Source organism: Phyllobates terribilis, unplaced genomic scaffold, assembly GCF_046119375.1.
Source record: "Phyllobates terribilis strain yellow unplaced genomic scaffold, ASM4611937v1 Scaffold_7__3_contigs__length_470593459, whole genome shotgun sequence".
NCBI lineage: Eukaryota > Metazoa > Chordata > Amphibia > Anura > Dendrobatidae > Phyllobates > Phyllobates terribilis.
The window spans coordinates 13,714,865-13,727,034 of NW_027362767.1; the positions used below are offsets into that span (position 1 = coordinate 13,714,865).

General features: G+C 48.4%; 1 protein-coding gene across 1 annotated transcript in view; it reads left to right on the forward strand.

Annotated features, from left to right (window-relative positions):
* The window catches only part of RPS6KL1 (ribosomal protein S6 kinase like 1), a 39,033-nt gene that overhangs the window by 12,219 nt on the left and 14,644 nt on the right, over positions 1-12,170 (forward strand). The window lies entirely within an intron of this gene.

Consider the following 12,170-nt stretch of genomic DNA (forward strand, 5'->3'; position numbering starts at 1 on the left):
ATCAACCCCGTCTAAGCACAATAGCCAGCCCTCGGTCCCTCAGATGTGGACAAGTAAAAGACCATTTCCTCCTAGCCATGAGAAAGCTAAGAGGTTGAATTTCACCATCTGCAAGTTCTTGGCTACAGAAATGCTGCCTTTCCGCCTGGTGGACACAGAGGATTTTCGAGACCTTATGTCCGTCGCAGTGCCCCAGTACCAGATGCCCAGTCGGCACTACTTCTCAAAGAAAGGTGTGCCTGCGCTCCACCAGCATGTCACACACAACATCACCGCTTCTTTGAGAAACTCTGTGTGTGACAGGGTGCATTTCATCACAGACACTTGGACGAGTAGGCATGGACAGGGGCGTTACATGTCGCTGACTGGGCACTGGGTAACTATGGTGACAGCAGGACAAGGGGCTGCTGTCCAAGTCTTGCCGTCCCCACGAGTTGTGCGTCAATCCTCTTTATGTCAAAGTTCCTCCACTGCTTCTGCCTCCTCAACCTCCTCTCGGTCTTCCACCTGCACCCAAAGCCTGTCTGGTCATGCCACAAGCTTTCTAACTGCGCAGAAGGGATCCTGCACACCTCCTTACTATGCTGGCAGTAGGGCTCAACGTCATTAGGCGGTTTTTACATTGAAATGTCTGGGAAATGTGAGTCACACAGCTGAGGAGTTGTGGTCAGCTCTGGAGAACCAATTTCATGAATGGTTGTCTCCACTGGACCTGAAACCAGGGAAGGCCGTGTGCGACAATGCTGCAAACCTGGGTGTGGCCCTTCGCCGGGGCAATGTCACACACGTGCCTTGTATGGCTCACGTGTTGAACCTGGTTGTCCAGCAATTTTTAGCCCACTATCCCAGACTAGATGGCCTTCTGCAGAGGGCACGGTCGCTGTGTGCTCACTTCCGCCGTTCGCATCCCGCAGCTCAGCGACTTACATCTCTACAGAAGTCGTTGGGCCTGCCACTTCACCGGCTAAAATGCGATGTGCCTACCCGGTGGAATTCAACTCTGCACATGTTGCAGCGACTGTGGCAGCACCGACAAGCCCTGGTGCAATACGTTCTGACGTATAGCCTGGGCCAACGAGATTCAGAGGTGGGGCAAATCACGCTGGAGGAGTGGTCTCAGATCAGGGACCTATGCACCCTTCTGCACAGTTTTGAAATGGCGACGAAGATGTTTAGTGCTGACGATGCCATTATCAGCATGACTATTCCGGTGATTTACATGCTGGAGCACATGTTAAACAGAATTCGGAGTCAGGTGGTGGCACAAGAGGAGGTGGAGGAAGTAGAGGAGGAGGAGTTGTATGCGGAAGGGCTAACATCTGCAAGGTCCAGACGGTCGGCAGCACCAAGGCGGCAGGCATGTGAGGGTGGGGGAGATGGTTTTACCAGGGCGCATGGTAGCAGCCAAACTAGTGAGGAAGGTGCAGGAGCCCAGGAAGAAGTGGAGGACGAACTGATGGAAGACTCATCAGATGAGGGAGACCTTGATCACATTTCTGTTGTGCGAGGTTGGGGGGAGAGGACAGAGGAAGGAAGCATGATTGTTACCTCGCCACCAACACAACAGGGACTTGGTGCTCCTGGATGCGCAACACACATGAGTGCCTTCTTGCTGCACTACCTGCAACATGACCCTCGAATTGTGAGAATTAGAAATAATCCTGACTACTGGGTTGCCACACTGTTAGATCCCCGGTACAAAAGTAAATTTGCAGAAATTATTCCTGCCATAGAAAGGGATGCACGCATGCAGGAGTATCAGCAGAGACTGTTGCAGAATCTTACATGTGCTTTTCCACAAAACACCAGTGGTGCACGTAGTGAATCTCACAGTTCCAACTTGCCAACCGTGGGACCGTCAAGTGTTCAGCACTCAAACCGTAACAGAACCACAGTATCTGCTGGTAACATCAATTTTGCGGAATCATTTCACCACTTTTTTTAGACCATCCTTTGCAAGGCCACAGGAGACAAGAAGTCTGACACATAGTCAACGCCTAGAGACGATGGTACAGGAGTATCTCCAAGTAAACATTGAAGCCACGACTGTGTCACTGGACCCTTGCTCTTTTTGGGCTTCCAATCTGGATAAATGGCCGGAGCTAGCCACTTACGCCTTGGAGATCTTGTCATGCCCCGCAGCCAGCGTTCTGTCTGAACGTGTGTTCAGCGCTGCTGGTGGTGTGCTGACAGATAAGCGCACGCGGCTCTCCACTGATAATGTAGACAGACTCACGTTCATAAAGATGAACAAATCATGGATCCGAAACGACTTTTCTACCCCTGTGTCATCCTGGGGAGAGTAAAAGCTTGATGATTGGTTAAAATCACCCTACCAACCGTTTTAAGCTTTCAAATTACTAATCATGTTTATCTGTATCTTGGCTGGAAAATAATTTGGGCTTTGTAGCAGTGTGCAGCACTGATCCTATTAGGCCATCTATAATAAGCTCCACCAGATTTAAAATTAAAAATAATTTTTAGCTGCATCTAGCCCGGAAAATAATTTTGGGGCTCCGAGATGCGCAAGACACATAAGTGCCTTCTTGCTGCACTACCTGCAGCATGACCCTCATATTGTCAGAATTCGAAGTAATCATGACTACTGGGTTGCCACACTCTTAGATCCCCCAAACTTTTCGATCAACCTTTTCATTTTAATAAAGACCAAAAAAATGGTCATTTTTGAAATTATAAGCATTAGCAGGTTGTTAGAAACTGAAATCAAACAGTTTTCAACTCAAAACTTTATTCTAGGTGATGTTACATTTTCACATAGGACCCCTTGTTCGAAAGGAGCTTCTGAACTCTCTCGTCCATTGAATTTGTCAGGTTTTGGATGGTTTCTGCTTCAATTGTTTTGCATGAGGACAGAATACCCTCCCAGAGCTGTTGCTTAGATGTGAACTGCCTCCTGCCATCATAGACACTCCTTTTAATGATGCTCCAAAGGTTCTGAATGGGGTAGAGGTCAGGGGAGCATGGGGGTCACACCATAAGTTTGTCCCCTTTTATGCCCATATCAGCCAGAGATGCAGATGTTTTATGTGCAGCATGAGATGGTGCATTATCATGCAGAAAAATGATCTTGCTGTGAAATACACGGTTCTTCTTCTTGAACCATGGCAGGAAGTGCTGTTTGAGAAAATCCACATACATTATGGAGTTCATCTTTAGCACCTTCAGGGATCCTAAAGGGGCCGACAATCTCTCTCCCCATGATTCCAGCCCAAAACATTACTCCACATCCTCCTTGTTGGTGCTGTAGCCGTGTTTGCGTGGGGTGTCCATCAACCAGCCATCCTCCACTCCATCCATCTGGACCATCGAGCGCTGCACGGCACTCATCCGTGAACAAAACAGTTTTGAAATCAGTCTTCATGTAATGTTTGGCCCACTGGAGCCGTTTCTGCTTGTGTGAAGTGGATAGAGGAGGTCGACAGGATGGCGTATGCACAGCTGCAAACCTCTGAAGGACCCTGCATCTTGTTGTTCGGGGGACGTTGGAGGCACAAGCAGCTTCAAAAACTTGTCTGCTGCTATGACAAGGCTTTTTTGCCGCTGCTCTTTCAACCTGACATAATTGCCTGTAGGAAAGAGTCCTCAATTTGCCCTTATCAGCACGCACACGTGTGTACTGTGAATCAGCTACATACTTCTTGATTGCCAAGACACTTCATCCTGATCATCGCACAATGTTGATTGTAGTCATGCCTTGACCTAAACACTCCACAATTTGTTGCTTCTCAGCAGCCGACACATCCTTTTTCTTTCCCATTTTGGCAGAAAATGTAGGCTGCTTAATAATGTGAGAGAGCCTTCTTAAGTAGTCTTGCCTTTCATTGGACACACCTGCCAAACTAATTAGCACAGGTGTCTGCAATTGCTTACAGTGATATAAAGAGCCCTGACACACATCACCATCAATGAGTTTAACTGACAAACAAACAAATTCTTCCCTTATCACTCCTAAACACTTTTTGCATAATAATTTGGAACGCGGTGTACATGTGCTTTTCCACAAAACACCAGCGGTTCACGTAGTGAATCTTACAGTTCTAACTTGCCAACCGTGGTCTGTATGGAGTTGTTCAATAAAGGGCCCAAAATTAAGATAACATAGATGGGAGAGGTCTCTATGAATAGGAATTCCTAAGTATTTGATACCCTGTGAGGGCCAGGCAAAGGGAAAGTTGGACTGGATGGAATCCTATATGGATTTGGGGAGGGAGACATCGAGGGCCTCAGACTTCGCTGCATTGATTTTAAAATTTGACCATGTAACAAAGTGATCTATTTCAGCCATAACAGCAGGGATGGATATATGTGATTGAGTGATATATACTAGGACATCATCAGCAAATAGAGAGCACTTGTACTCGGTGCCTCCCACCTCAATCCACCTAATATTGGGGTTATGGCGAATTGATGAGAGCAGGTGCTCCGTCACTAGGATGTATAAGAGAGGGGACAGAGGACATCCCTGCCTTGTCCCATTGGTGATTGTGAAAGGTGATGAAAATGTTCTGACGCACCCCCTGGGCCTTGGGACACCCGGAGCCGGACCCTTTTTGGTGGATGCTGGTGGTTGTAGTCTTCGTGGCGGCGACCCGGTTCCGTGGCTCAGGGCGGTCAAACCAGTGGCGGAACTATTTATGTGGTTTTGATGTTTAAATGTCCGACTACGCCACCCGTGGATTGCGGTCAGAGTGAACCGCCGCTGCAGGGCAGACCGCTGAGGCTGGTGTTGTGGGTGCAGCAGAGCGTAGCATAACTCCCCACGGGAGGAGTATAGCCTCAGGGCAGTGTATGCGGAGGATGGGGGTGATGGTGCAGGGCAGCAGCAGTAACGACACGGAGTCAGTGATGCAGTTCAGGGCCTTTACTCACAGTTCTTATTATCCAGACCACGTCTGCAGGTAACGGCTGCCCACGTCGTACTGTGCTCACCAGGTGAGGGGCTCAGACAACTCCCAGATAACTTTGGAGCGCTTCACAGGACCCCCTTTGTGTGTCCTTTGTCTGGCCTTTCTTACCAACCCTTCTGTCCGGCTGCCTCGGGCCTCCTCTTGGTAAACTTGGCGCCAGTTTCCCTGACCCTATGTGGTGCCTTCCTAGCGGGTGTAGCGAGGGGCTGCGCCACATAAAATGTCACAGCCTCCTGTTTCTAGCTGAGGGTCGTTTCCTGCCTCCACTAGTTTCGGGGACCGGTCTCCCCCTTTGGCCTGACCCCTCCACGCAGGTGGATTCGGGCGTGCGGTGGCGACTCGCCCGTCCGCACCCCTGGGATCCCTTCATTCCTCGTTCCTGGAGCCTTCTCCGCTCCTCTTCCTTCCTTCTCCCTCTTCCAGGCCTGGGCCTCTGTTACTAGGCCCGCCTCCGGAGCAGAGCTCATGCAGAGCCCCTGCTCCCTGCCACTTCTGCTCAGACTTCTCTGCACTGAACTAAGATGGTGCCCACCTTTTATACTCCCTTCTCAATGCACCCAGGAACTGCTTCCTCCCTGCTCCTGCACTACAGGGTTCCCCTTCCTCAGTGTTCCCTCCCCCCACTCCAGCCAGGGACAGGGACTGTCGTGCCCATCTCAGAGGCATATTGGTCGCCCTGCCCCACGGCAATGTGGTGTAATGCATGCAGGTGTCGGGTCCTGATCCACACTCCATCCTTATCTGAGAGTGAGATATCACACCTCTGGGTGAGGTGCAATACCTCTGTAGCAACCGAGCCTTCAGGGTGCTACAGTTCCATTTATCTTCAGCCTAGGTGACGTATTGTGATACAGGGCCGTGATTTTGGCTATAAAAGGGTCCCCTAGACCCCTACCCCAAGCTTTTTAAGAGAATCATATATGGCGTGCCAGGAGACTCTATGGAATGCTTTCTCAGCATCCAACGAGAGTATCTACTTACAAATTTTTAACTGCATCTAGCCCAGGAAATACTTTGTGCCTAGTAGCAGTGTCTGCTAGTCAGCGGATTATCCCGGCTGTTAAGCAAGCTACACCACCTGTAGTTTGGACACTTAATTTTTTCAAAGGAAATGCTTCGGGACCACGGGATACTTAGTGAAGAGCATCAGGAGGCACCCCAAGGCATAGGGGCTGGGACTGGCACTAGGATGCCTTGCGGTGGACAGCCGAGCTCGATCCTTATAAAAGCTTTTTAACTGCAGCAGCTTTAGTGGACGCTACTGGAGCTGGAATTACGCGGCTGCTGGCATGAGACTTGCCCTCCAATAGATCCTTGTAAATGGATTTAAAGTGTATTCATTCAAATTAGAGGGACAATTTAAATAAAAAGCTTAGAGCTGCCTCCACCACAGGGGGGCTCTCTCGACCCACCAGCGGACAGGCACCAGTATTGGGAGAGGGGGGCTGGCCGTCAGGGTTCACCGCGGCTCTGGCACAAACCCGGCGACACGGAGGTGGCACGGGCAGGAGCGGACTGAACGTGTCGGCTTCTCACTTTTTGGATTTTAGAAGGGCATGACATGCCTATATCTGTGTCTCCCCCTCCTTTTACTCCTCCACCTCTTTTCTTTTCGCATGACTATATGTACTTGTCACTTTTCCATGTGTTAGTTGTGTCTTCTGAGCAGTTTGTCAGCTTTTGGACACCTTTGAAGGTGTTTTCTATGTGTTTCTATGTGTTTTTGTTTGCCTGCCATTGGTTTTAACGGTGTTCGAAGGTGTTCGACGAACACACGGGTGTTCGACGAACCGAACCGAACTCGAACACTACGGGGGTGGCTCAACACTAGGAACCATATCTAATTAGGTATTTTGATAAAGAGGTTGCCGTTTTCTTGATGGACAGTTATCGTTACGGTTTCAAAATCCCTTCCATTGTTCAGTATATTTCCTCTCTGTCCATAATTTGAAATCTGCTTTACTTCGTCCGGATGTTGTTTGTGAAAAGTTGAGGAAGGAAGTAGAATTGGGTAGGGTGGCGGGGCCATTCACGTATTACCCATTATTTCATTTGAGGATTTCTCCGTTAGGTTTGGTACCCAAAAAGGAGCCCAATACATTCCGCTTAATCCATCACTTGTCATACACGGAGGGGTCATCTGTGAATGATAGAATTAACCCGGATTTGGTTTTGGTGTCATACATTTCTTTCAACAGGGTGATTGAGTGGGTCAGACAGTTTGGGAAAGGGGCCTTTTTGGCCAAAAAGGATATTGAAGCCGCATTTAGTTTATTACCAGTTCACTCGGAGTGTTTTTGCTTGTTGGGTTGGGTTGGGTTTTTGCTCCTGGGCTAGAAAAAATGTTGTTGACTGTTTGCTTATGGGATGTTCTCTCATGTTCGTATTTTGAGAAATTTAGTTTGTTCCCAGAATGGGTGGTGAAACCGGAGTCTGGTTTGGAATCGGTCATTATTTGGATGACTTTCTATGAATTGGTCCACCCCAGTCTCCGGTTTGTGCAGTACTGCTGCAAACAGTGGAATAGATTGCTAGGGATTTTGGTATTCCTCTGGCTTCGGACAAAACGGTTGGCCCAATGGCAGTTTTACGTTTTTTAGGAATTGAGTTGGACTCCATGTTGATGGAGTCCCGTCTCCCGAGGGACAAGCTGGATGGAGTTGTATCCAGGAGGCTCTTCGGTCTAAAAAAATCAGCATACGTCAACTTCAATCATTGTTAGGCAAGGTGAACTTTGCCTTCAGGGTGTTGCCGATGGGACTAATTTTTTCCAAGAGATTGGCGTGGGCTACCGCTTCATTTACCAACCTAATGCATTTTATCTGCTTGAATGTTGGCCAGAAAGCTGATTTATGCATGTGGGCGCAATTCTTATCGAATTACAATGGTCGTTTGCTGTTGATGGACATGATTTAAAATGTGGATTTGGAGTTGGTTACAGATCCGGCGGGTTCACACGATTTTGGAGCATATTTCGGTGGGAAATGGTGTACAGGAGAATGGTCCGAGGCTTGGAGATTGAATGGATTGACGAGGAATTTGACTGTGTTAGAATTTGTTTCCTATAGTGGTTGCAGTCGAGATTTGGGGATAGTGTTTGAAGAATAAGAAAGTCAGGTTTCTATGTGATAATACTCTGCACCACAGCCATGTTAACAATCTGTCAGCCCAATCTCCTCCATGGTGAGCCTGATGCGGAATTTGGTGTTACGCTGTCTGGAGCTGAACGTGTGGTTGCGTGCAGTTCATGTACCTGGGGTCACTTATTCCATAGCGGACGCTCTCTCTCGTTTTCATTGGGGGCGGTTCCGGGAGCTGGCACCTAGCGCGGAGCAGCACGGAGCCTCCTGGCCTCTGGAACTATTGGATCTGGTCTTGGATCAGAACTGAGATTGGTCAGGTAGTTGGTGGCTCTGGGCACAAGGGCGAAGAATACAGCAGTGTGGGAATGGTGGCAGCGTTTGGAGATGGAGAAAGGTGTGCGTCTTTCAAATGAAGAGAGAGTGGCCTTGCTGTTGCATATGATAAGTCAGGCGAGGGAGGACAGAATATCGGTGTATGTGTTGAATGGTCGCATGTCTGCCTTAGCATTCTTGTTTAAACTAACCAGAAAGAAGGATGCTACAGCGGATTTTATGGACAGGCAGGCAGGGTTATAGGAAAGGCCGAGTGTTAGGGACTGGAGGAAGCCGGTCTGCTTTGAATTACTAGGTAAACTTTTAATGGTACTGGGGAGCGTTTGTCCTTCGGGATGCAAAGTTGTATTATTTCGATTAGCTTTTAAATTGGCTTTTTCGGGGTCTTCAGAATTAATGAGTAAGAGCGGGCGTAGTCCGGGTGGACGGCAATACGGGGACGTGCTTTGGGAGGAGGGGACAGTTTGTTGTTGTTGAAGAAAGTCAAAGACGGATTCTGGGGTTTATATCCTGCCATGGTGACGAGAATCGGATAATGGGAGCCAGAGCAATTCCATTTGTATGTGTGTCCAAACATGTTATGTAAAAAAAGAGAAGGAATGCAGATTTTAGTTTATGGAAAAGTATTGTGGGGCAGCATTTTGTACTAATTCTCCTCTATTTTCAGATTGTCCATTGCTGGTTTGGGTCCTAGGCCCTTCTTTTGCGGTATGGGGAGGGTTAAGGGCTGATGTCAGGCTAGATAGCTGTTAGCTCAGACTTCATAGAGAAGAAGTGACTGTTCGGTGGATTGGCGTCAGTGGTATACTATGAACCAGACTTAAGCCAGAGTTTTATTTCCACGCCGGTTTAGACAGGCCTCCAGATATTCCGCTGATCCACGCGGGTGGAAACTATTTGGGCATTCGAACCTCTAGAGACTTGATCCGTGACATCAAGTCTGATTGCTTGCGTACATGTCTTCCCACCCGAGTTTTGGTATAGTTGGACATTGTTGCCCGGCTGACATGGAAACATGGCCACTCTACTGAGTGTTTGAATAAAGCTCGGGCAAAAGTTAATAGAGAGGTATCACGTTTTCTTTCAAGGAATTGGGCCATTGTGGTAAGGTACTAAGATTTAGAGGTCCTTTCCCGCGAACATTTGTGTCGGGATGGGGTACACTTGTCGCCTATAGGTATTGATATATGGGCCCTGGGTGGTGGTATGGTAAAAGGTAGGGGGTGGGTCCCTGTTTTGGGAGGGTCACCTCCCTCCTTTTGGCAGATAGTAAGGAATAATCAGGGTGCCTACTGGGCTAAGTTCTCATAGTGAAATGTATGGGGCACCATTGAGCAGGAGGGCCCCCAAATCGGGGCGTTGGGGTTGGGGGCAAAAGAGGAGTAACTGATGGTGACAGGTCTTTATGAGGTGGTTTGCTTCCTCATATTCAGGTTAATATGTTAATTAATATGTTATTGAAATGTTAATTGTCAGGTATTCCCACAGCGACGACACCGGGGAGATCACGCAATATCTCACCGTGCCGTCACTATGTCACGGATTTCGTCCGGAATCGCGAGCACATGATCCAGACTACTCACTTCTTAGGTATCGGCAAGCGACCAGTGAGCATATGGCGTCACACCTCTGGATTCCAACGCATGGAATCCGTGTTTACGCCCTCCGTACAGTCACTGTCAGCTTCATGATAGCCCAATTATTATTTTCTGCCACCACCGGCCGAGTTTGAAATATAATACAGGCCTGGCCGGACGCCTGCATTGTGGTAGCGTATATGGCTTCGGGGAAGGGAACGATTACAGGACAAAAGAAACAGGACTATTAAATTTTATGTTTAATCCAAAAAGAAGGCAGCGTTAGGAAAAATATACAAGGATTTTACAAAAGGGAACATTTACAGTACATAAGCAGTTACACAAAATAATAAGGATTAAAGAAGAAACTTATACTATAAAGATCGCTGAGACGATTCAATATAGGTGGAGGGGAGACGCTCTGCTTGAACTGTTATCGAACAGGGTCCTCCGCTATGGTAGACATATACGCCCGGACAAAGAACACAGCTCCAGCCTCAGCAAACTATCTTATGTTGAAGGGAGAGACCCCCTTATGATGACATCATGTGTGTTCGGCTCCACCATTCATGTTTGCATTAAAAATCTGTTTTTTGGGATAACTAATCGCTGGTTGATCCCAGAATCCCAAAGGTGGTACCATATTTTCTATTACGATTTTACCTTCGTTTAGAGACCACACGTCGCACGGTTGAAATTTGCTATTTTGTTACTTTTGCGCCACAGCCCCCCAGAGGGGCCTACGGCTACGAAAAACTGAGCATCTTGTTTCTTGGCTGTCCCTGCCCAAAAATATGGGTCCCGTTATCAGAATTATGGAACTTCAGTTATTCCATATTTCATATCGGCTCCGATCGGACTGGAGCTGGTGGCTGGGAATTGTTTGTGCGTGCCTTTGATCTTAACGAGCTTCGTCCACCTCTCTGTGTCTAATCACCCCAGGGTGATCTGCCAGGGAGAAGGATGCTCGCATGTTAAGGCCTCATTCATGACTGTGTTAATTGGGGCTTTGTGCTGAGATTTTTATGGAGACAGTTCTTGTACTGACAAGTGGTGAGGGGGGCTTCGGGGGGGGGGGGGGGGAATGGTTAATATTTTGCTGACATTAATATCTCCCTGACAATGTTATTGAATAAAGGCCGCTGTGGCCATTTCATCCAAGTCACAGTGTGTTGTTATTGTGGAATAGGGGATAGGGGATTTAAGGACGGGGGATGTGAAGGATGGGGGGGGGGGGATGTAATGGCAGCTTACAATCATCCTGTAAGCATGTGTAGCTGTAACAAGACACCTGTCCAGCTTCAAACAAAGGATTTACACTCCCAACAGCTAACTAGTAAGCTCCTACAGAAAGACCCCCTGTGAATCCAAACCATGCAGTCTCCTTTGGTCAGACCCAGACAGCTATGATTTCATAAGGAATTATGGAAGTAATATAAGTCCTAGCCGTACATCGTGTATATTTCCAAGATCCCCAGAATAGGGTGAGTGCCCGTCTGGATCTTAACCAGTTCTAGCACATAGGGATAGGGAGATACATATAAACCTCCCAGAGGGGACTTAAGTCCAGCCCAGGGGGCAGGAGGAGAGTGACACCAAAGGGGTTAAATGCTTGTGTAAAGCAGGGCCTACTGCTTTTTCTCTGTGAGGTCGCGACGTCAGGCGGGTGGCGAGGTGCGTACTTGTCACATGCAGTGGTAGCGGTGGGATTAAGAGAATAGTCTGAGAGTGTGCAACGCACACTCCTCGAAACTAAAGACTGCCAGCTAGAAACTAAAGACTGCCAGCAGTAGCTTTTGCTGCTGGGGACTTAAGATCAGCTCAGCACCAGACAGTCCGAGTGCAAATACTGTAAGGTCTGTGGGTGCATCAGGTTGCAGCTCTGTGTAAGTGACCAAAGAATACAAGGATGGCCAGTGGCACCAGGAAGCTGGCCAATGCTACAGCCGGTGGGGAGGAGGTAGAAGACGATGTTGCTCAATGAGAGGGGGAGTCCAGCACTGGCTCCTCAAGGAGTCAGTCGTTGGCAGTCAGTCCTTCAGTGGGTCACTCACCACCTGCCCGCCCCCCCAACCAGGCAGGCTTGGGTGCCCTCATGCAAGTTGCCGTGGCCAGTCTCAATTCTGGGGACAAGGCCACCTGAGACCCTCATTGCAGAACTTTTTCAGGTAGCTGCAGAAAGTCAACGTGAGCACCAGCGACATATGCTTCAGCTTCATGTGTAGACCCCAGCCAGTTGCGAGTCTCCT